The sequence below is a fragment of the Marmota monax genome, unplaced genomic scaffold (assembly GCF_021218885.2).
Source record: "Marmota monax isolate L192 unplaced genomic scaffold, Marmota_monax_Labrador192_F-V1.1 WCK01_AAM20220418_F8-fsc00597, whole genome shotgun sequence".
In the NCBI taxonomy this organism is placed as follows: Eukaryota; Metazoa; Chordata; class Mammalia; order Rodentia; family Sciuridae; genus Marmota; species Marmota monax.
In genome coordinates, this window is record NW_026693898.1 from 137,528 (window position 1) to 160,138 (window position 22,611).

Genomic DNA, 22,611 nt, shown 5'->3' on the forward strand with positions numbered 1-22,611 from the left:
ATGACCATAGAGCTCAATTGTACCTGGAAAAAGATATCAAAGTGCATAAGTGTATTCTAGTGTCATGTATAACTAATTAAAAAATTAAAAATTAAAAAAACAGGAATATGAGTGCTACTTCAAACATGCCTCCTATGAAAGAGTTCAATCCCTACATGTTCTTTATTTCTGCCCTCATGCTGTCTAGGACTCCCTGGGCACCTGGAACTGCACAGAGCAGTGTTCAAACCAAGATGAAGGAAAGAGGAAGAGATGAAGTACCTTTAAAAAAGAGAAAGAAGGTTCTGTGTTACCACAGTATTTTCAAACTATTCTGATGGTATGACCTTCAGTTCAGTTTTTTCTATCTTACTCTATTTTACATCTGTTAATCACTAGACTCATTATATTTATTAAATGTTCATGTTATTTGTACTTTGGGAACAGTCAAGATGACACATAACCTTTGAAAGACTGGCTTTCCCAAGGGCACCCAATTTTTAGGAATTGGCTCCACATGGAATCCATATAAAAATTTACCTACCCATGGCTGTAGATAAAAACACACCAAATAGTAAATACTTAGGGTGAACATTTCAGAAAATCTTGTACTTGATATGTAGACTATGTTAGAGGTGCTGTATTCCAGTTAGGAGTTTTGCTGCATGATTTGATTATTGCTGTTCTTGACATGGGGGAATATATGTTCTTATGTAAGATGAGAGATAAGTGAGTTTGTTCTACTCTAGTGACCATTTCACTCTATATCTATGGTGTCATTTTGTCTACCTTAATATATACAGTAAATTTTATTTTTTTTTTCAAAACTTTGGTAAAGTAATTGAGTAGATACATTTTCAAAAAAGATATAAAGTGGTCAGCAGATATATTAATTATGCTTATAGTGACTAACCATCAGTAAAAAACGTAAGATGATATTACTTCACAATTGTTGGGATGGTTAAAAAAAGACTAGAAATAACAAGTGTTTGCAGAAATATGGAGCAAAGAGAACCTTGGGCATATTATTTGGGTGATTATGCAAATTGGCCCACTCTCCATGGAAAACTGTAAAAAAATGCCTTGGAAAATTGAGAGTAAAACATACTTGTGACACTGCAATCCCACTCCCTGTGTGCATCTAAAGGAAAACAAATTGAGTCAGCCTCCTTATATCAGAGAAAACATTCAGCATTTTTTTGGGGGGGGGATTGGCTGGCTAACTTCACTTAGCATTGTCTTCTCCAACTCCATCCATTTACCTGCAAATACCATGATTTTATTCTCTTTTATTGCTGAATAAAATTCCATTGTGTATATGTGCCATAGTGGAGTAAGGAGGGGAAGCATGTGAGGAATGGATGAATTATAGATAGGGCAGAGGGGTGAGAGGGAAAGGGGTGGGGCAGAAGATTAGCAAGGATGTTGGAATGTGAAAGACATCATCATCCAAAGTACATATATAAAGACACAATTTGTTATCAACATACTTTATATACAACCAGGGATATGAAAAATTGTGCTAGGGACTGGGGATGTGGCTCAAGCAGTAGCGCGCTCGCCTGGCATGCGTGCGGCCCGGGTTCGATCCTCAGCACCACATACAAAGATGTTGTGTCCACCAAGAACTGAAAAATAAATATTAAAAAAAAAAGAAAAGAAAAATTGTGCTGTATACATGTAATAAGAATTGTAACACATTCTGCTGTCATTCATTTTTTAAAAAATCAATTAAAAAATAAAATAAAGGAGAAAAAAATCACATTTCACAGAGACATCTGAAACTCCCTTTTCCTTGTGGTACTCTTCACAAGAGGCAAGACAGAAGCAAGGCAACACACAGTGTCCACCAGTGAAAAACTGTGTGTAGTTGATGTGGTATGTTCCTTAACAATGTTATTGAGCATTCTAAATAGGAAAATCCTGCCACAGTGTTGACATAAATGCACCTGAAGGGCAGTGTTATAAGTGACATAAAACAGACAAGAATACTGTTTGATCTCTCTCTTACATGGCATCTAAAAATGTCAACTTCATAGAGTGGTTGTAAAGAAGTGAAAATGGAGAGCTTGGTCAAAGTGAGAAAAAATTGCATTCCAACACCAATAAATTCTGGGGATCTCATGTATAACATCGAGACTGCAGGTTACAAGAAAGTGTTGTGAACTTGAAATTTTCTGAGAGATCTTAAATGTCCTTACCATACATATATGTTAAGTAATATATATATATATATATATATATATATATATATATATATATATATATATATATATATATATAAAGTGGCTTGTGGAAAGCATTCCACAATATCTACCTATGTCAGCTCCTTTTGTTGTACAGTATGAATGTGTGCAAATGTAATTGTCAGTCATATCTCAGCAGAGCAGGGCTGAGTCTGCATACTTGCATAATGTTTATGCAGGCTTGGTTCTTCACTCTGAGCTGCAGGCTTCACACTGAACTTCCACCCATCCCTCATAGTCAAGAAGCCATTCTACACACAACCACCACATGCACAGCTGTGTCTTAACATATTTAATACTTGTTCTGTGATGCCTTTCCTAGGGGCCTCAGGGCAGCTCTTCTACCTCCCATTACCCCAACCAGACCCACCATCAGAGCCCTTCCTTCTCTTGTCTTTTATTGTCTCTCAACTCCATTACCTCAGTCCATTCCCATAGTCACTGCAGTCCACACAACCAAATGCCCAAGATCAACTCCCAGGTATTTTCAACACCCAGTTCAAACTCCAAACTGACTTCCCACCATCCTCCACCTTTCCTTTGGATGTACACCTCTTCATATTATTTCTTATTCTTCTTTTTCTTTTTATTTATTTTTTAAAAAATGAGAGCAGAATGCATTACAATTCTTATTACACGTATATACCACATTTTTTGTATCTCTGTTTGTATATAAAGTATGTTGACACCCAGTTTATGTCTTTATACATGTACTTTAAATAATGATGACTATCATAGTCACCTTCCTTGCTAATCCCTTGCTCCATCCCTTTTCTTCCCACCCCTCTTCCCTATCTAGAATTCATCTATTTCTCCCTTGCCCCCCCTCTCTAACCCACTATGACTTAGCCTCCTTACATCAGAGAAAACATTTGGCATTTGTTTACTTGGGGTTGGCTAACATCGCTTAGCAATATCTTCTTCAATGCCATCCATTTACCTGCAAATGCCATAATTTTATTCTCTTTTATTGCTGAGTAAAATTCTATTGTGTATTTAAATGCCACATTTTTTATCAATTCATTCACAAAAAGGGCATCTAGGTTGGCTCCACAGTTTAGCTATTGTGAATTGTGCTGCTATAAACATTGATAACCTCAAAAAAAAAAAAAAAAGATACTTGGGAGTCAACTTAACAAAAGACGTGAAAGATCTATACAATGAAAACTACAGAACCCTAAAGAGAGAAACCAAAGAAGACCTTAGAAGATGGAAAAGTCTACCTTGCTCCTAGATAGGCAGAATTAATATTATCAAAATGACCATACTATTGAAGCCAGATTTAAAGTTAGATAATCAGTGTAGTTAGGTAAATCGGGTCTAATACCGAGTGAAATCTAAAATGGAGGCCATGCTGAGAATGATTCCAGGAAACAGGACAACTCATGGAATGTTAATGAAGTCCTGAAAAGGTCCTAGGCCAAAGTCCATCCCAAAGAAATGTTAATGGAGCCCAGGAAACATCCCCAACAGATTTGGAGATAGCCCATCCCAGAGAAATGATAATCCCATCCCAAAAGGTGATAATTAAGTCCACCTGTGTCCCACCCCTCTGGCCTTCCCACCTACATTCCATCACTGAAAAAGAACTATAAAAAGGGGAGACAACTGCACTTCCATGGATTCCACCTCTTGGGTCCCCTTCTTCCTCTGGGAGAAGTCTTTTCTGCTGTCCTTTAATAAACTTCTAATTTCTACTCTGACCTTGCCTCAGCGTGCTTCTTTGGTGTTATTCTTCAACATCAGGGAAGCAAGGACTGGTCAACAGTGGTAACACTATCAAAAGCACTATATAGATTTAATGCAATTCTGATCAAAATCACAATGGCATTCCTCATAGAAATAGAAAAAGCAATCATGAAATTTATCTGAAAAAATAGGAGACCCAGAATAGCTAAAGCAATCCTTAGCAGAAAGAGTGAAGCAGGTAGCATCCCTATACCAGACCCTTAAATTATACTACAGAGCAATAGTAACAAAAACAGCATGGTATTGGCACCAAAATAGACTGGTAGACCAATAGTACAGAATACAGGACACAGAGAATAATGCACAAAATTACAATTATCTTATATTAGACAAAGGTACCAAAAACATTCACTGGAGAAAAGATAGCATCTTCAACAAATGGTGCTGAGAAAACTGGAAATCCATATTCAACAAAATAAAATTAAACCCATATCTCTCACCATGCACAAAACTTAACACAAAATGAATCAAGGACTTAGGAATTAAACCAGAGACTCTGCATCTAATGGAAGAAAAAGTAGGCCCTAATCTTTATCATGTGGGATTAGGCCCCAACTTCCTTAATAAGACTTCTATAGCACAAGAATTAAAACCAAGAATCAATAAATGGGATGAAATGAAACTATATAGCTTCTTCTCAGCAAAAGAAACAATCTGTGAGGTGAACAGAAAGACTACATCCTGGGAGCAAACCTTTACCCCTCACACATCAGATAGAGCACTAATCTTTAGGATATATAAAGAACTGAAAAATCCAAGCACCAAAACAAACAAACAACAACAACAACAAAAATAACCCAATCAACAAATGGGCCAAGAACCTGAACAGACACTTCTCAGAAGAGGATATACAATCAATCAACAAATATATGAAAAAATGCTCATCATCTCTATCAATCAGAGAAATGCAAATCAAAACTACTCTAAGATATCATCTCACTCCAGTCAGAATGGCAGCTATTATGAAGAGAAACAACAATAAGTGTTGGTGAGGATGTGTGTGGGGGGGAAATGTACACTTATACATTGCTGGTGGTGTTATGCTTGAATTCGGGACCCCCAAAGACCACCAGAGACCCAAGATCGATGCAAGCAGCAAAGAGGTGTTTATTGCGAGCTAGCTCGGTCCTCCGCAGGCACACACAGCAACTGGTGACACTGAGAGGCCCCGAGCCCAGGGTTTGCAGCATTTTTATACATTTTTTGGAGAGGGCAGGGACTTCACACACATCATAGCATCCCTTAGCAAATCATCACACACCGCGGGAAAATCAAATAACAACTCTAAAACATGATTAGCACATTCACTGGCGGGAACAAGTTGGGTAGGGGTGATTGGTCAGTACAAAAGGGGTATTCGTTTGAACTGATTGGTTTAAGCCAAGAGGGGTGTACGTGCTGAACTACATGGCTTCCCAATATGTTATCAACCACCATAAACTACTGGGAGGGTTATCTGACATCCCAGGTATTTCCCTGTCTCATGCTGATTGGTGGCTGCTAGGGGGCTGCTATGGATCCCCACCTAGCCTGACTGAGTCAGGGACACCTGGTGCAGCAGATTTCTCCTGTTATTTGTAGATAAACAACTTAGCAGGGTGGGAATGTGCCTAGGAGTGCTCTGTGGGATTTTCCAAGGACAAAGGTCATGTCCCTTTCTTAGACAGGCTTTGCTCTGAGATAGAGGCTGGTTTTTCAGTGGAAGTGCAAATTGGTGCAGCCAATATGGCAACAGTACGGAGATTTCTTGGAAAACTGGGAATTGAACCACCATTTGACCCAGCTATCCCTCTCCTTGGACTATACCCAAAGGACTTAAAAACAGCATACTACAGGGACACAACCACATCAATGTTTATACCAGCACAATTCACAATAGCTAAACCATGGAGCCAACCTAGATGTCCTTCAGTGGATGAATGCATAAAAAATGTGGCATATAGAGCAGGCTTTTTATATTAATGCTTTGCTGCAACTTTTTAACAGTTATTTTTTTAGCTTTTTATTAGATTTATTTTTTCCCTATTGGTTTGTTGTTGGTTTGTGCACAAGACCTGTTGTAGGAAATTCAGCTCAGTTTCTGCACTCTCATATACACTTGGCCTCTCTGTGAGCAGATGCACTGGGTAAGAGGCAGCTTCTCTCTTCAGCATGTATTGGCTGGGACCTCGGCACAGAAGAGAGTGCTGTGTTCTTATAGCCCAACTGCAAGAAAAGAACAGGGAACTGCATTCTGAAAAAGGATGCTGCTGGATTCTGCATCTGAAGATGTGGATTCAAATCCCACCTACATTTCTAGCAGTTGGGCTACAATGGGCAGCTTGGCTGAAGACATAGATTCTCAATGATCTATCCTGACAGATGAGACAATGATATAATATGAAGTATGGAACAAGAGATTAAGAGAATTGTTCCCTCTTCAGAAATAGTTCTAGAAACCTTTTCCCTGTCTGCTGCCCCCTCACAGAAAGTTTGAGAGCAGAAACAAACCATGGACAAAACTGGTGCACCATTTAGTTTTGTGCTTGAAGTTTTATTGAAAGCAGCCATGTCCATTCACTTCTTTTATATAGATGCTGTTTCACAAACACCAAATTCTGAAGTGGTGGCACAGATCTTATGACCCTCAGAACCTAAATCATGAGCTTTGGGGCCCTTAGTGGCCATTTGCCAACTTCTGTTCTAGAGGAAGGTAGGAGAGCAGACAGGCTATGGGTCCTGCCCCATCACACCTCTCTGCTGTGGTTTGGATAAATGTTCCACCAGTCACAGGTGCTAGGAACCTGGTCCCAACCTGTGGCATCCCTGTAACCTCGCAGAACCTTTAGGACATGGAGAAAGTTGGGTCATTGAGGTGTGTCTTTGTGAGGGACAGTCGTCTTAATCCCCTATCTGACTCTCAGTTTTGCTTTCTGGCTGCAATTAGGTAAGCAGCTCCTTTGCCACACACTACTGGCTCAGAAGCAATGGGGCCAAAAAAACATACCCTGAAATCTCTGAAGTGGTGAGACAAAATGTGCCCTTCATTTTAAGCTCATTATCTCAGGTATTTTCTCATAGCAATGGAAAGTGACTAACATACCCACATTTACCTTATTTAGTTTTGATGGTGGCTGAGCTCTAGCAGGTTTAAGAACTAGGAAATATGCCTGTGAGTTCCTGTCATCTCTGTTGTATCATAGCCTCAACATCAGGCCTCAGATTACACTGTGGCCAACACCTCCCACTCACCTGGGGACACTAATTTATCTTCTTAGCTACTCTAACTCTGGAAAATATCTTTATACTTGAGGTCCAGTAGAGTGCCATATTTGCCTCATCAAATATAGAATTTATTTCTGTAAGATATTTTGATCCTTTCTTCAACTTCTTCAGCACTTTCATGGGAAAGGCAGTATTCTCTGTAGGATACTTGAGGAGAAACAACATGTAATAAATAAATTCTTTTTTCCTTATGCCTTCTCTCTGATTGGAAATATACACATAAAATATGATTTGCTGAAATTGTTATTTTTTAAAGGGAGAGAGAGAGAGAGAGAGAGAGAGAGAGAGAGAGAGAGAGAGAGAGAGAATTTTAATATTATTTTTAGTTTTCGGCAGACACAACATCTTTGTTTGTATGTGGTGCTGAGGATAGAACCCGGGCCGCATACATGCCAGACGAGTACGCCACTGCTTGAGCCACATCCCCAGCCCTGAAATAGTTATTAAGTGAGTGCTTCATTGCTTATGTTTTGGCCTGAAGGCCAGAAGGTACAAGATTTCCAGGAGTTGGTAAAAATGAAGAATCACAGGACAACTGCAGACATACTGAATCAGAATTTTAATTTTAGCAAGATGATTGGTGATTATGTGTGTCAGGTATTTCCTCTGAAAACATACAAGAGGTTTATTTATATCCCTTGACTTCCTGAAAAAATAGAAATTGAGTCAGTACCAGAGAGTGTTCTTCAGCTTATGATGCATCTTTAACAAGTGGAAAAATAGACAAGGGAAGTACTGGGAAAGAAGGGCCTGGCATGAGTCATCACCTCTGAAAATGTCACCAGTAGTCCAAGGGAGAGTTCAAATAAATTTAAATGCATTTTTTGGTATATGTAGGGATTGCTTCCAGGGTAACTCCACCCCCTCAGGAAACAAAAATCTGACTCTTATAAAATAACATTGTATTTGCAAAGATTCTACACACAACCTCCCATGTAATTTAAACAATCTCTAGATGGACTTGGGACACCTAATACAAAGTAAATGCTATTTAAATAGTTGTTCTAAATCAGTGTTTAAGGAAGAAGAATAAAAAAAATTCTGAATATATTCAATACAGATGCAATTATGTTCTGAGTATTTCCCATCTTGGGTTGGATGAAGAACTTCGAGCCAACTATAATCATTTTCATGAGGCAATCCACACATCTCTATAATTCATCCTTGTCTTTTTATGTATCTGGAATTGAACCCAGGGGTGCTTTACACTGAGTCACATCTCAGCTCTTTTTAATTTTTATTTTAGTGAGACAGGGTCCCATTGAGTTGCTTAGGGTTGAATTAACTTATAAGGCTAGTTTGAACTTGTGATCCTTCTGCCTCAGCCTCCCAAAACCCTAGGATTATGATCAGGAGTCACTTATTTCACTTTGTAAACCTCAAAACCTTCATATTGTAAATACATACTTAAAAAATACAAATTAAATCAGAGGAAGGGAGAAGGGATAGGAAAGGGAAAATACTGGGAAATAGTACTGACAAAATTATATTGTTATATTATATGCATGTATGAATATGTAACAATGAATCCCACCATTATGAGAATTATAATGCACCAATAACATATAGAATAAATAAGTATGTATGCATGTAAACTGAAATTTAAAAACCCTTCAAATCCATCTTTATGTTTCCTTTTTTTAAAATGGAAAGCTTATTTGTTCAGAACACCAAATATGATGCAATCACTCTCATTACAAATATGTGAAATTATGCATATCAAAATATGTGAAACTATGCATATAAATATAAAACAGTAATTTAGTTTAAATGAATAGAAACCTTTATAATTTTATGACAACATAATCCCATAAAGACTCATTGTTAAGTTAATAATGCATTCAATAAAATAAAGGGTTATGAACTAAATGGAAGTCAGCTAGTGAATTTTTTATAAAAACAAAACTCCAACTTTTATCAACCCATGCCAGTTAAATACTACAATTAAAACTTCCAAGTCAATGCAGAGAAGATGCAGTTACTTACCTTTTATTTCCCTTGAGCAGTGCAGAGGTAAATGGTTACTACAAATATATCAGGAATACTGTTAGACCAAACAATCTAGAACATAGTGTTCTAAATTTTAATCTACAATTGGGCTAAATCCTTACCATTAGCATAGCACATTTTGGTCCATGATGTTGTTTAATGCTAAGACTGTATGTGTGTGTGTGTGTGTGTGTATACCTAACAAACCGACCTGTTAATGAAACTGTCTTAGGGCTAAAGTGTAGGATCCAACTATATATATATATATTTAAAGCCAGATATACTGCTTCCACATACAAAGGCAGGTTTTCCCAGGAGCAATTTACAAAAAGTAGTAAGTCTGGGGTACACTGGATAATATGCAGTTCTTTGCCATGATGTGCTGTGTCAAACTTAAGAAAATAATAAATTAAAGTGTCATCTACTACCATGATCCATGATAGTAGCCTGGTTCCCACATCCATAACAGTAATTTAATGCACTGAAAATGGTAACCACTTTCCAATCATAGCACCAATTATATACTTTCATTACAAGATGGTGAGCATGCAAAATTAGTGAGACCATTGACATGGTTAAATGTTTCAGAAATGTCTTGTCCAAACATATAGCCAGCACCTGGTGTTGAAATACCCCAGCCACACAATCATCTAGATCTTACCGTAACAGATCACACATTGAGCCCTCATGGTGAACTTCTTGTAAATGATCCAGGGCTCTTACATAATATATTGTATCTGTGAATGGAGAAAGGTCACCACAGAGACAGAATAACTGTCCATCTACTAAAGCTGTATTTGGAAGATAATCAAATAGATCTGTAAAATATTCCCAAACATTGGCATTTACATACTTTCATAGAAATTTATCATAAAAGCCATGGGCAGAAAGCACAGTGTAGGCCTCAACCCTCCTCTGTTTTACAAGCCTCTCAAGGATTTCTGCTCCTTCCCCATTCCACCTGTATTGAATGAATTTGAATCATCTTTTTTTTTTTTTTCCCAAAACCTTATTCCTATCTTTGGACTTTCAGGCCACTTTCCTAACAAACCAACACTTTAATGAAACTGTCTTACAGCTAAAGTGTAGGATCCAAAGTGTCATAGTCCGGCTAGGCTGCCCAAGTCCGGCTAGGCAAAATAACTGACAGGTAATAAGCAACTTGAAGGTTGAAGCAGGAACTACTTTATTGCCAGTGAACTCAGCAGGAACTGAGAACTCAAAGTAGTGGGCACCCAGGGTAGCAGGAGCCGCCTCTCTGCAGACTGCAGAGGTACATATACCCAACTAATTACACACAGCTTAACTTAATTGACATCATCTTGACACAGCAGTCAGTCATTAAGGAATCCTCATCATCTAAATGGCTTGCTGGCGTTACTTCACAAACCACTCCTCTTGGCATGCTGCCAGGCGCCATCTTAACTTGGTTGTGGCCCTCATCACAAAGTTTTCCCCATAACCTCAGATGGACAGCAGTGTCCTTTTTTCAATATTTGTTTATTTATTAAAAGGGGGGGCTGGGGATTGAATTCAGGGGCACTAGACCACTGAGCCATGTCCCCAGCCCTATTTTGTATTTTATGTAGAGATAGGGTCTCACTGAGTTTCTTAGGGCCTCACTTTTTCTGAGGCTAGCTTTGAACTCACAATCTTATTGCCTTGGCCTGTGGAGCTGCTGGGATGACACACATGTGTCACACAGTGCTGGGAGCCATTAGCCAAGTAGGTATGACAATTTCCTTGCCAGCGTACCCCATGTTGCTGACATGTTGCAGTGACATTGAATGTAGGTGACCTTGCTCAAGGACCAGGGTGGATTAGGGTGTTCCCGGTTTAGGATAATCGGGTTTAGGGCGTTCCCAGTTTAGGTTCCAGGTTTAAGGTTTAAGATTATTCCTGCTGGGAATAGGGCGTGTCCTGCTGCCTGAGTTCCCCTTGAGTTCTCACGGGATTCAGACAGTATATTTTGGGAGACAGAAGCCCAGTGGAGGTGGATTTCGGCAGAGAACGTGGATTTCCCCAGAACGTGATTGTAGACGGCTGGTGTGAGTTCAGGAATAAAGAGTTGCTGTTTGAATATACAAGCTGTGTGGTGGCTCGTGATTGTGTGCCCAGCCAGACTGCGGCAACACAGCTCTCAATGTCTTTTGCTCTCTAGATTGTTAAAAAAAATTTTTTTCTTAGGATTTGGTGTCCACAAAAAGCATTCAAAAGATCTTTTTGTCACACATCAGGCATTATATTTGGGGTTTTAAAGTGCCCTGCATAATACAACTTAGCTTTCAAAATCAGATGCAGATTTCACAAGTTTGAAACCAGGTGTTTGAGAAACAAAGTTGTTGAACAGAAAAATGCAGCACATCCTGTTGTTAAATCCACACACATATGGGTGGTTGTGGCTGCTCTCACTGGATAGACAGCTGGAGGCCCATCCATGACCTTGAACTCCTTAGATTTCATTCATGACCTTGAGCCCCTGGGCCTCCAGAGGGTTTGCAGAAACAAGAATGCAGCACACACCTTTCACCCCCCATCATGAACACACTATATCATTTATAGACAATCCAGCTGAAGCACTATGTGTCTTTGTACCAATATGTGACTCTATTTGCATTTATATAAAATCTGTATTAGAGAATGCTGAGCCAGAACCTGATGAAGCAGAGCTGCTCTCTTTCTCTTAAAAAGAAAACGACAGCTCTGAATCTATTTCAAGTCACTGATTTTGTAACATATTTATTTGTTACTTTGAAAAAAGCAAGAATAAGAATGATATTAAAATGATGTCTATTATAAGCCCACAAAGTATTGAGTCCATCCTGCCAGCAACTCTTATAAAAATGCAGGTATGTCACCAAAGAAGAGACAAGCCAGCGCCCAGCCACACTGTGAAAGCTCGGAAAGCTATATATTTTACTGGACATTTCCTCAGCTCATTATTCAAGGTTCTCCTTCTCAGGGAATGATGGTTTTAACAGCTAATAAAGTATGAGAAGACCTCTTCCACTTCAGTACTTCTGGTTCTCCCAGAACCAGGTTCTGCAAGACTTAGTCTTCAGCTGGGCATGGTGGCACACAGATGGTATCCCAGCAGCTGGGGAGGCTGAGGAAGCAGGATCACAGGTTCAAAACCAGTCTCAGCAAGTTAGGAAGATCCTGACTCAAAATAAAAAGATTTGAAGATGTGGCTCAGTGGTAGAGTGCCCCTTGGCTTAATCCGCAGTACCAAAAGAAGAAAATAAAAATAGACTCAATCTTTGTGACATTCAGACCCAATTTTTGCTGTTTGTAACTCTGAAAAATTGCATCATTTAAACATGTTTTGAAAATGATAGTAGCTATAGTTAATGAGTGCTCACCATAGTGCTATAAAGCAGATACCTCCACTGATTTTATTGTCACTGTAATGTCTCCAGGATAATCCCACCATATTAAGATGGTGGCTTTATGGGGGTTTCATTTGGTAGCCTCTAGTCCATTACTGTCTCACAACAGATGTGAGATGTGTCCTTGCAAGTCCCACTAACCCAGACTATTTGAGCAGTAGTAGATCCTGAGCAGACCCCAAGAGGGCACAGAGACATCCATGCAAACTCCACAGAAGATGTTGCCTTAGCTGTCTGCTGCACTGCTCAGCAGTTCTCAGCCAGGGAAGTAGTCACATCTAGGGGACATTGGGCCTGTCTAGAAGCATTTTTGATTGTCAAAATTGCAGGGGATGGTTGTAAGACATCTAGTATGTAGGGAACAGAATTGTTACACAACATCATGGGCATGCCCCTAATCAAAAACAGCCTCTGGCCTCTAAGAGTAACCATGCTAAGGCTCAGAAACCCTGGGGTGGATCATACATACTGCACAGGAAAGCACTGGGCCTTTTCTAGTTCCTTATTTTATTTCCAGTGCTATAAGAACAGGGATTATCTTCTTACTAGGGGTCTCCTACTATTGATAAATGGAGGAAAAAACAAAAGAAGAGGGGAGGGAAGATACCCAGTATATTCTCAGAAGCACCATAAAGCCTGCAGACAGGAGATTTACTAATTTGTGTCTGATGCTGGTGTTACAGTCACTCTGTCAGAGTTCTACCATCCTACCCAAGATTTTCTAGTCTAAGTTCAGTTGATGATGTCCAGCCAGATGATCCTCTTTGAACATCAGGCAAGAGTCCTCCTAAGCCAAAATTCTATTTAGGAAGTAATCTTTCCCTCTCCTGTATCCCAAGCATGCACAGTGATTCATTGAGAACTACACCTGCATACACACACACACACACACACACATACACACACAAATTGCATGCAGAGCCATCATATCTATTGCCCCATGCCAGAGGTTGTTGTCTGAGACAGTCTGATGCTGCACATTCCAGAGTGGTCTCTGCCATGCTTCACTTTCCCTTCCAAGGTGCTATCAGAGAGAATAAAAGCTCCTGTGAGATGCAGTGTCATGTAAAACTAGACTACTGTCCTTTTCTCTTAACCTGAGAAGTTTTTCCTCATCACAAACATTCTAAGCTCACTCCAGGCAGGCATCTCCTGGTGACAGATTGAGGATCAAAGCACAGAGGAGAGACTATTGATAGGTATCTACATTCTCTGCTCAGCTGCCAAGCCTTATGTCACACTGGAAGATACTCTATTAAAACAAGAAGTCCTTCTGCTCAGCAGTCACTCATAATTCTGCTTGTTGTCCATGAAGCATGTGTCCTCGAAGACTATAAACACAGGCCCTGACCTGAGAGAGTAGAGAGCAGGCTGCCAAAAGCACCTGCAGAGTCACTTTCTTCCTTTTGGGGGAAGCAAATTTCTTGTGTTAGCCAGGGCTTTTACTGTTGAGACTCATGTTTCTTTGACAATGAGGTTTGCTTACCCTGAAGGACATGACTACCTAGGCTGCATGTGTGTGTGTGTGTGTGTGTGTGTGTGTTTCTCTGTGTGTGTCTGTGGGGGTGCATATGTGTGTGTTGGGGGCAGGGGGAGGTACTGGAGATTGAACTCAGAAGCATAGTACAGCTGATCTACATCTGAAAAATATCCCTAGCCCTTTTTATATTTTATTGTGAGACAGGATCTCAATAATTTGCACAGGCTGGCCTTGATGCTGAGCAGTGCAGCAGACAGTTCCCTTACACACTTGAATAACAGACATGTACCACTGTACCCAGGGCATGCCCTCTTGGGTATAGCTAATTCCTAGAGTCAGCCATCTACCCAACTTGTTCACCATATGCAAATTAACCAATCTAGTTCCTACACCACCTATCCCCTCCCTATTGGGCTCCCACCCTTCCAGGCCACTCTCTGCCAACTCTAATTATTACCACTGTTTACAAAAGATGAGTCATTGCTTCCCTGAATGCTGAAGTATAACACCAGAGAAGCATATCAAAGCAAGTGTAGAGTGGAGAGTAGAAGCTTTATTAAAGGATAGCAGAAAAGACTTCTCCTCTGAGGAAGAAGGGGACCCAAAAGGTGGAATCCATGGAAGGGGGAGGTCTTCTCTTTTATATAGCTAAGGTCTTCTTTTAATCTTCCCACATTCCTGTCCTTTTTCCCCCTTTATCCTGCAGTGATAGAATGCAGGTGGGAAGACTAAAAGGTGGAAGATAGGGTGACTGAAGGGGTAATCTGGGCAGAAAGGGTCTGGGGTGGTTTGATTAGCACCTCCTTGTTTGCTGGGAGCTACTTCATTAACAATTCCTTAGGATGGGTTCTGGGCCTTGGGCACATTAACATTTTAATTTCCCCAGGTGCTTTTCCAGTCTTCTGGGCTCCTTTCTAAGCCAGGTGTCTCTGACTCAGTTACACTAGGGGAGGACCCATAGCAACCCCCTAGCAACCACCAATTAGCATGAGACAGGAAAAACACTTGGGATGCCAGATGACCCTCCAGTAGTTTCGGTCATTCATAACATGTTAGGAAACCATGTAGTTTAGCACATACACCCCTCATGAATTAAATCAATCAGTTCAAATTAATCCCCCTCTTTTACTAACCAATCACCCCTACCCAACTTGTTCCCAGCAATGAATGTGCTAATCAATGTGAAGAGTTGTTTGATTTTCCTGTGGTGTGGAATGATTTTCTGTGTGATGTTGTGATGCATAGAGTATAAAACCTATAAAATCTCACTGAACAAAGGACCCAGACTCACTCCTCAGGACCACTGCATCGGAAATGGTTATGAGTCCCAGCTTGAGCTTGCAATAAAGACTCTTGTTTGATTGCATCAGATTCAGCTCCTGGTGGTCTTTCGGGGTTCCCCCAAATCCCGCATTAAAGCCCCAACCTGCTAGAACCCACTGAAATGATTGAAACATACTAATCCTAAGTAAACCTGCTTATGCTGCCTGATCTTTTCTGCCTGCACAAACACAGTGAAGCCTCTTTTCCACATTCTCCTTCACCTTCCACACACTCTATTTATGACCAAACCTGGTGCTTTCCACATGGCTCTGCACTACTGTTTATAGAAAACTGTAGCTCTCTGTGATGGTATATCTGTTTCCGTGAGCCTCCTGTATCTGATTAAAACAAACCCAAGACAGTTTTAGAACAATGCCAAACTTGTAAAGCTTCTCAAAGGGCAACTACATCCATAGCCTACACCCCTGGGTCTGGGTCCTGGGGGTGCACCCAGCCCTCTTTTTTCTGTTAGTCCCTCCCCATCTTAATGGTGGAGAACAAAAAATGCTGTCAGAGGTGGGAGTGGAGAAAGGCCACTGCACTTAGGAAGTAGGAAGTGTGCAAGCAGCTTTACTAGGTTCAACTATAGTATGACCTAGGCTGGACTGAATCTTCCTAAATAATGGAGGACAGATGTGATTGGTGGGAGCATGAGGTTCAGGGAATAATTCTATAGTATGGGCCCATTGTGTGTCTTTATTTTCCAAGAAATGATTTACCTGCAGCCTTGCCTGTCTTAAGTGAAAAGGGCATGTCACATTCTTCAGCAAACTGTTTGTGCAGGAGAAAAGCAGGCCTGAAATAATGTCTTTAAGAGGAACAAAAGTTACCCTACAGAGAGGGATTTTGTGACTCTTTCCACACACCAGAGAGATTAGTATAATTTCTCTTAACTATAAAATCTGAATGAATTAATGGTTAAGAATCCAATAAGAACCAGTCATCATGGACCAAGGTTACCTAGAGTTACCATGGCAGTGGGGATCTGACACTCTGATGTCCTCCAGCTGTCAGTTCAAAGTCAAGTGGTAGGACTGGTTGGTACTCTCTGAAAATTTGAGATCCCCAATAAAAGTAAAGTGCAGAAAATTCACACTGCCTCTCTTTTCTCTGAGAGGACCCATTATCTCTCTTGAGAGAATCCCCTTTCCATGTCTATGCCTTCAATAAACTCATACCTATTACTCTGAGTGATATGACTGAAATCTTTTTGACCTGATTACAAAAAATTGGGGTTTGAAGTTGGGGTCTTATTTCTATCTGAATTTCCTTTAAGGTACCATCCCTTTATCACTAAACATTTTAAAAGTTCTCATGATCTACATTGAGCTTGCTCCAGCTACTCTGTCAAGATTTTCAGGGCCTTTGTCTCCAGTTCTTTCAGGAAAATCCACAGGGCTAAAGCATAAGGTAGATCTAAACACTGTTACTGTCTTTCTCCTCATACTCTAGCAGGTAAGTCCACCAGGAGATAAAGTCAGACCTAGTTCCTGAGCAGCAAAGGCCCTTGGTCCCCACTACAGAATCCAAATGGTCAAAAAGGATGGGTATAATCTACAGTCGGTGAGGCCAGGTTTAATTTAGATGTCTCCACAAGATTGATGCAAATTTCCATCACTTTTACACAAAGATTTGTATGTGAGGTGCATGCTAGAAATTTACCAACACAAATGGGAAGCCTCTGTGATGAACAACCACCAGGATTTTATAAAAGAATTATTTTGAGCCTGAAATCTCCAGCACAGGGACCTCTAGTGGATGCTTGGCCCCATAAGACCACTTCTAGTTTAACCAAGGAGAAATGAGAAGTGCTCTTATCTCTTCCCTTCCATCCTGTTAAACCTAATCAAACCACAAGTACATTTGGGCAATCAGAAGTAATCCCTGCTCTGACATCCCATCAACTGGAATCCACTACCTGGCTATACCTATTCTACTCACTCAAGAAATATACCTCAGTTGATGTGGTTCTTAATATGAATCATAAATCTAGTAAAGAATGATTTGCCTGAAACTAGAAACAAATTATTGGTTAAAAATATATGCCTACTGAAAAACATGTATATATAATACAGAAAAAAAAGCAAGCACTTTAGAGTTGATGTGTCCATTGGATACAATAGGCACTGTGCCTGTGTTCCATGGAAATCTTTTATTTTGAATTTCTAAGAAAAAATAAGTACATAAAATCTGCCTTGGAATATATTCATCTTCACAACAGCTCAGGAGCAAAATGTCACTTTTAACCTTATTTTCATAGCAATGAACCCATGAAGACAGACGCAACTCTTTAGGACTCTCAAATTTGGGCTCCAACTCATAGCCAGAATTAAGTCATCCCCAGGGCTTCTATGAACTTAATCTTCCCCACATTTTATATTGGTACATTAGAGTTGTACATATTGCTGCGATTTGTTTTTACATATTTGTACATATGCGCACTATACACAATATAGCAATATAACTTGACCAATATCACTCCCCAGCATTTTCTCCTCTGTCCCTGCCTCCCACTCCTTTGTGCCTTTTCTCTACTATCTCCCTTTGATTCTTCAGGAGAACCACCCTCAGCTTTTTTTTTCTCTCTAGCTCCATATATGAAATACAATGATTAACCTAATTTTGACTTGTTTCCCTTAACAGGATGGTCTCCAGTTCCATCCATTTTCTTGCAAATTACTCTTTCCACACACCAGATTTTGAAACTCAGGGAGATTTATGTAATTTTCTTTATGGCTGAATAAAACTCCATTGTGTATCTCTACCATATTTTCTTTATTTATTGATCCATTGATGGACGCCTAGGCTGGTTTCATAGTTTAATGATTGTGAATTGTGCTGCCATAAACGTGGGTAGGTATATATTCCTGTAATATGATGATTTCAATTCTTCAGGACATATATTGAGGAGTTCTAGCTGGGTCATGTGTTATTCCATGCTTCGTGTTTTGAGGAGACTTCATACTGATTTCCATAGCAGATGTACTAATTCACAGTCCCACTAACAGTGTAAAAGTGTTCCTTTTTCTCCACATCCTCTCCAGCATTTATTACTATTTGTATTCTTGATGATTGACAATCTGACTTGTGTGAGGTGAAATTTCAGTGTAGTTTTGAATTGCATTTTCTTAATTGGTAATGTTAATCAAAGAAGAATCTTTGATTAACATTACCAATTAATGTTTTCATTAATTGGTAATTAATATTTTTTCAGGTATTCATTGGCCATTTGTATTTTTTGAGGAGTCTCTGTTTAGTTCATTTTCCCATTTATTAATTGGATTATTTGACTTTTTGAAAATATTTAACCTTCTGTTGTTGCTTGTTATGATGCTCTTGTCCCTCCACTACTATAATAGATAAGAAATTGAGAAAAACAATAAGTTAGAGTAGTACTCTTGTTTCCAATTGACAGAAAACCAATTCAAACTAAGAGGTTACCTAGTGGTGGTGAGGTTTTTCTTTGTGTTTTTGTTGTTTGTTTTGGTACTGGAGATTGAACTCAGAGGCACTCCACCACTGAGTCACATCCCCATCTTTATTTTTTATTTTTATTTTTTAAAGAGAGAGAGAGAGAGAGAGAGAGAGAGAATTTTTTAAATATTTATTTTTAGTTTTCAGCGGACACAACATCTTTGTTTTTTTTTTTTTTTTGTATGTGGTGCTGAGGATGGTACTCAGGCTGCACGCATGCCAGGCCAGCGCAATACTGCTTGAGCCACATCCCCAGCCTCCCCATCTTTATTTTGTATTTTATTTAGAGACAAGAGTCCTGCTGATTTGCTTAGGACCTCACTAAGTTTCTGAGGCTGGCTTTGATCTTGGGATCCTCCTGCCTGAGCCTTCTGAGCTGCTGGGATTACAGGCATGTGCCACTTCACCTTGCCCCTATGTTGTTTTCTTTTAAAAATAAGCATCCTGTGGGTGTTCTGTCTGAGGCACAGCTAGTTTCATGGATCACTGTCTTATTATTTCTCACTTCCCTTTCCATTTTCTGGCCTCCCCTGTAGCCACAAGACGGCAGTAAGCTTTTCACGCTCACTTCCAACTGTCATTTGTGGCCTTCTGGAACTGTCTGGTCCAGCTCAAGCCAGCTTAGCTAAGTGTCTCTTGTTCAGGGCACTTTCATGCTCTGACTTCTCAGGACTTCCCACTTACACCACGTGGGGTGCCATGCAGTAGGTGGATCCTGGGAGAGAGGGTGAGTTATTTTTGGAAAACAAAAACTGGAGACAGATAATACACTTTGGGCAGATTCTTCTTTGATTAATAGGGGAATCGCTGTCTACACTGGAGAACTGAAAATTCTGTCTATGTCATCTCATGGCACTGCCCAAGCACCCAGGGACCAGGACATCCCCACTTCATAGAAGAAGAGAGCAGGGCTCAAAAGATTTAAATATTCTGTCTGAGGCCATGGGCCTTGAAAGTGGTAGAGTTTAAATATGAAGAAAAATTCAGCTTCCAAAGGTATGTTTTGAATCAGTCTTGGCCTCCCAGCTCATTGTTAGTCTCCCTTAGGTCTAAGAAGATTATCATAGACCCAGAGGAGGAAGAGGGAAAGCAGGAAGGTTAAAGACTTTCTGACAGCACCTCATGGAGGTCCTGTGCTGGTCAGTTTGTTGCTGAGTTTAGGAGGAGTCCTGCCTACTGATGTTTTCTAGTGGTTTCCACACATATTTATTTCCATTTTACCTTTGCCATTCTGGCACTTTAACTACTTTTTGTTCACTTATTTTTCTTAAGTAATTTTCACTGTTATACTTACAAAAACATTCTGAAAACCTCAACTGTTTGTGACAAATTGTAAATCAAATTGAGTAACACTTGCCTCAAAAAAAATTAGTTTCAAAATCCCATGGAAGAACTCAATGAAATACTGGCCATTTGTGCACCACTCAAAATTATCCCACATCTGAGGTGAGGCCTTCAGACTGAGTTTGGAAAATTAGAACTGGTCACACCAGAACACAAATTACCCCTGCTGTTCTCTGCCACATGATGCAATTTTTCATTCTTGCAATCTTCCTTGCACTCTGAGAGCAAGGTCAGGGAAGTAGTGGCTCCTCTCAACTAGGATGCCAGGATGTTTTGACCACCCCAAATATGACCAAGTCCCCACAATTCATCATTAGGCTCCTAGTTATGGCTACTGCATCCCTTGTTTCTGAACACATACCTTTGTAGATGTATAATCTTATTCAGGGGACTTGGTTCCTTCCAGCACCTTTTTGCCTGACCATTGAGTCATGTCATAACCCCCAATTTACCTCTTCTGTGATTATTGCTGGATAAGTGCCCTGAAAAGAAGAAACCAGGTTTTCACATTGTCCCCAGGAAGCTAGACAGTACTATGCTGAGCATATCTTTGCCCACTATCCTTTTGTTCAGCTGCTATTCAGATGTCTCCTTTCGATCAATCTCCATGGAAAGAAAGAGGAGCCACAAAAAAGCAATAAGGGCCTTTGAGAGGAGACAGCAAATGCCACTCCCTGTACAGAAAAGGAAACCAGACCTAAGGGCCTTGGTCTAATCATTTGACACAAACAGCTGTGGCAGAGCAGTATTTGATCAATATTCCCTGATCCTTGGCACAAGTTTTTGTTTTATTCAGGCTGAGACTATTTCCACCTCAAATGACACTGATTTCCTAGCTCCAAAGACAGAGGGTGCAAACTCTTCAGTTTAAAATAATCTAGACTCTTGGTAAAGCCATAAAGTCACAATTACATTCTCTCACCTGGGAAATGAACCACATGACCTACTAGATTCTCAAACTTCTATAGAAATAGAAATAAAAACTTTGCATCAACTACAAAGCTCTAGAGAACACCAACCCACCCTTCCATCACCCTGAAATCTCCAAGACTTTTCACCCTGTGGATCTGGAAGGCTTCATGTGACTGCTTAAATGGGAGGCTGCACATAGAATACATTTTTCTCTTTCTCAGAAAGCAATATGAAGTCATTGTGTCTTCAAGGATTCAGGCAGTGGCCTGAGCCCTTTTCTATCACATTTTGTCACTCAGCTCCCTGATGCTCATTCCTGTTTCACAGTTCGGTTTCAATCTGGCCATCTCTGGTTTCCTTCTCAATGCAGGTAGGGGTCACCATGGGGAGGTGCTGCATCCCACCTGCCCAGATTCAGTACAACTACAATAGAAAGGGAGCTGAGTAAGGGTGAGAGACACAAGGAGGCTAAGCGTCAGAGGTCCAATTTAAAGACAGAGTTTCTGCCAAAAACTCATAATTCCAAAAAAGGGTGGTTTTATGGGAAAGGAATAAGTGAGAACAGAAATCTTTCCTTAACAAAAATACTTCCTCTACACTCACTGTTTGATTTCAGTATTTTGGGTAAGAACTTTATAATTTGCACATTATTTTTTGAATAGCTAAAAACTAAGAGGACCCCAAATACTCAAGAGGAACAATGTGGCTTGGTCAACCATGGCATAGTTGTTCTACAAGCTCTTAGGCACACTTAAAAATTATGGTATAAAAATACAGATGTTCAATTTAGATAATGCTAAAATGTAAAAAAAAAAGTTAGTTAATTGCATGTATGCTGAGATTACTACTGTGCTATCTGATGCTGAATTTCTTGAGCAAAATGTTTCAACCTATATACAAGTATAATGGCTAGTGAAATTTGGGGGAAGTATGTAAAAAATATATATTTAAAAAATTGACCCAAATACAGTCCCTGTCCCTACTCAGAGCTTCATAGCTGCCTGGGATACCAAACTCTGGCCTGCATACCCTACACAGCTGTCCCTGGGAATTTAGGCTAGGAAGCTCATCCAAGTGTGCCTAGCCTTTCCTAATTCATGGGAGGTGCCACATCAAGAAGAATGGCATTAGATTTTGCAGAGTGCATGTGGTCTTGAGGAATATTTTTCTAAATTTTAGGGCTTGGAATGGACATTCAAATGAGACTGAATGTGCCAATTTTTCTTGGGTGTTGAACCTTTACACTGACCACAGAGGTTTACAATTCAGGGTGAATATTCAAAAGCGAACTCTTTATTTCTTGCTCCTCCTCTAGTATTGTAAGGAAACTCAAGGTCATCAGACCATGCTGCCAGCTATGGCCACAATTCTCTTTGTCTCTTTTCTCTGACTCTCTTCCTTCTGCTTATCTTCTTCAGCAGGATTCCACAAGGGAGTTCATTCATCAGCACTGCTTAAAGCC

General features: G+C 39.9%; 1 pseudogene; it reads right to left on the reverse strand.

Moving 5' to 3' along the window:
• Window positions 1–6,630: 6,630 nt before the first annotated feature.
• Window positions 6,631–10,921, reverse strand: LOC124105654 (serine/threonine-protein phosphatase 2A catalytic subunit beta isoform-like; annotated as a pseudogene).
• Between the last annotated feature and the right edge of the window lie 11,690 nt (window positions 10,922–22,611).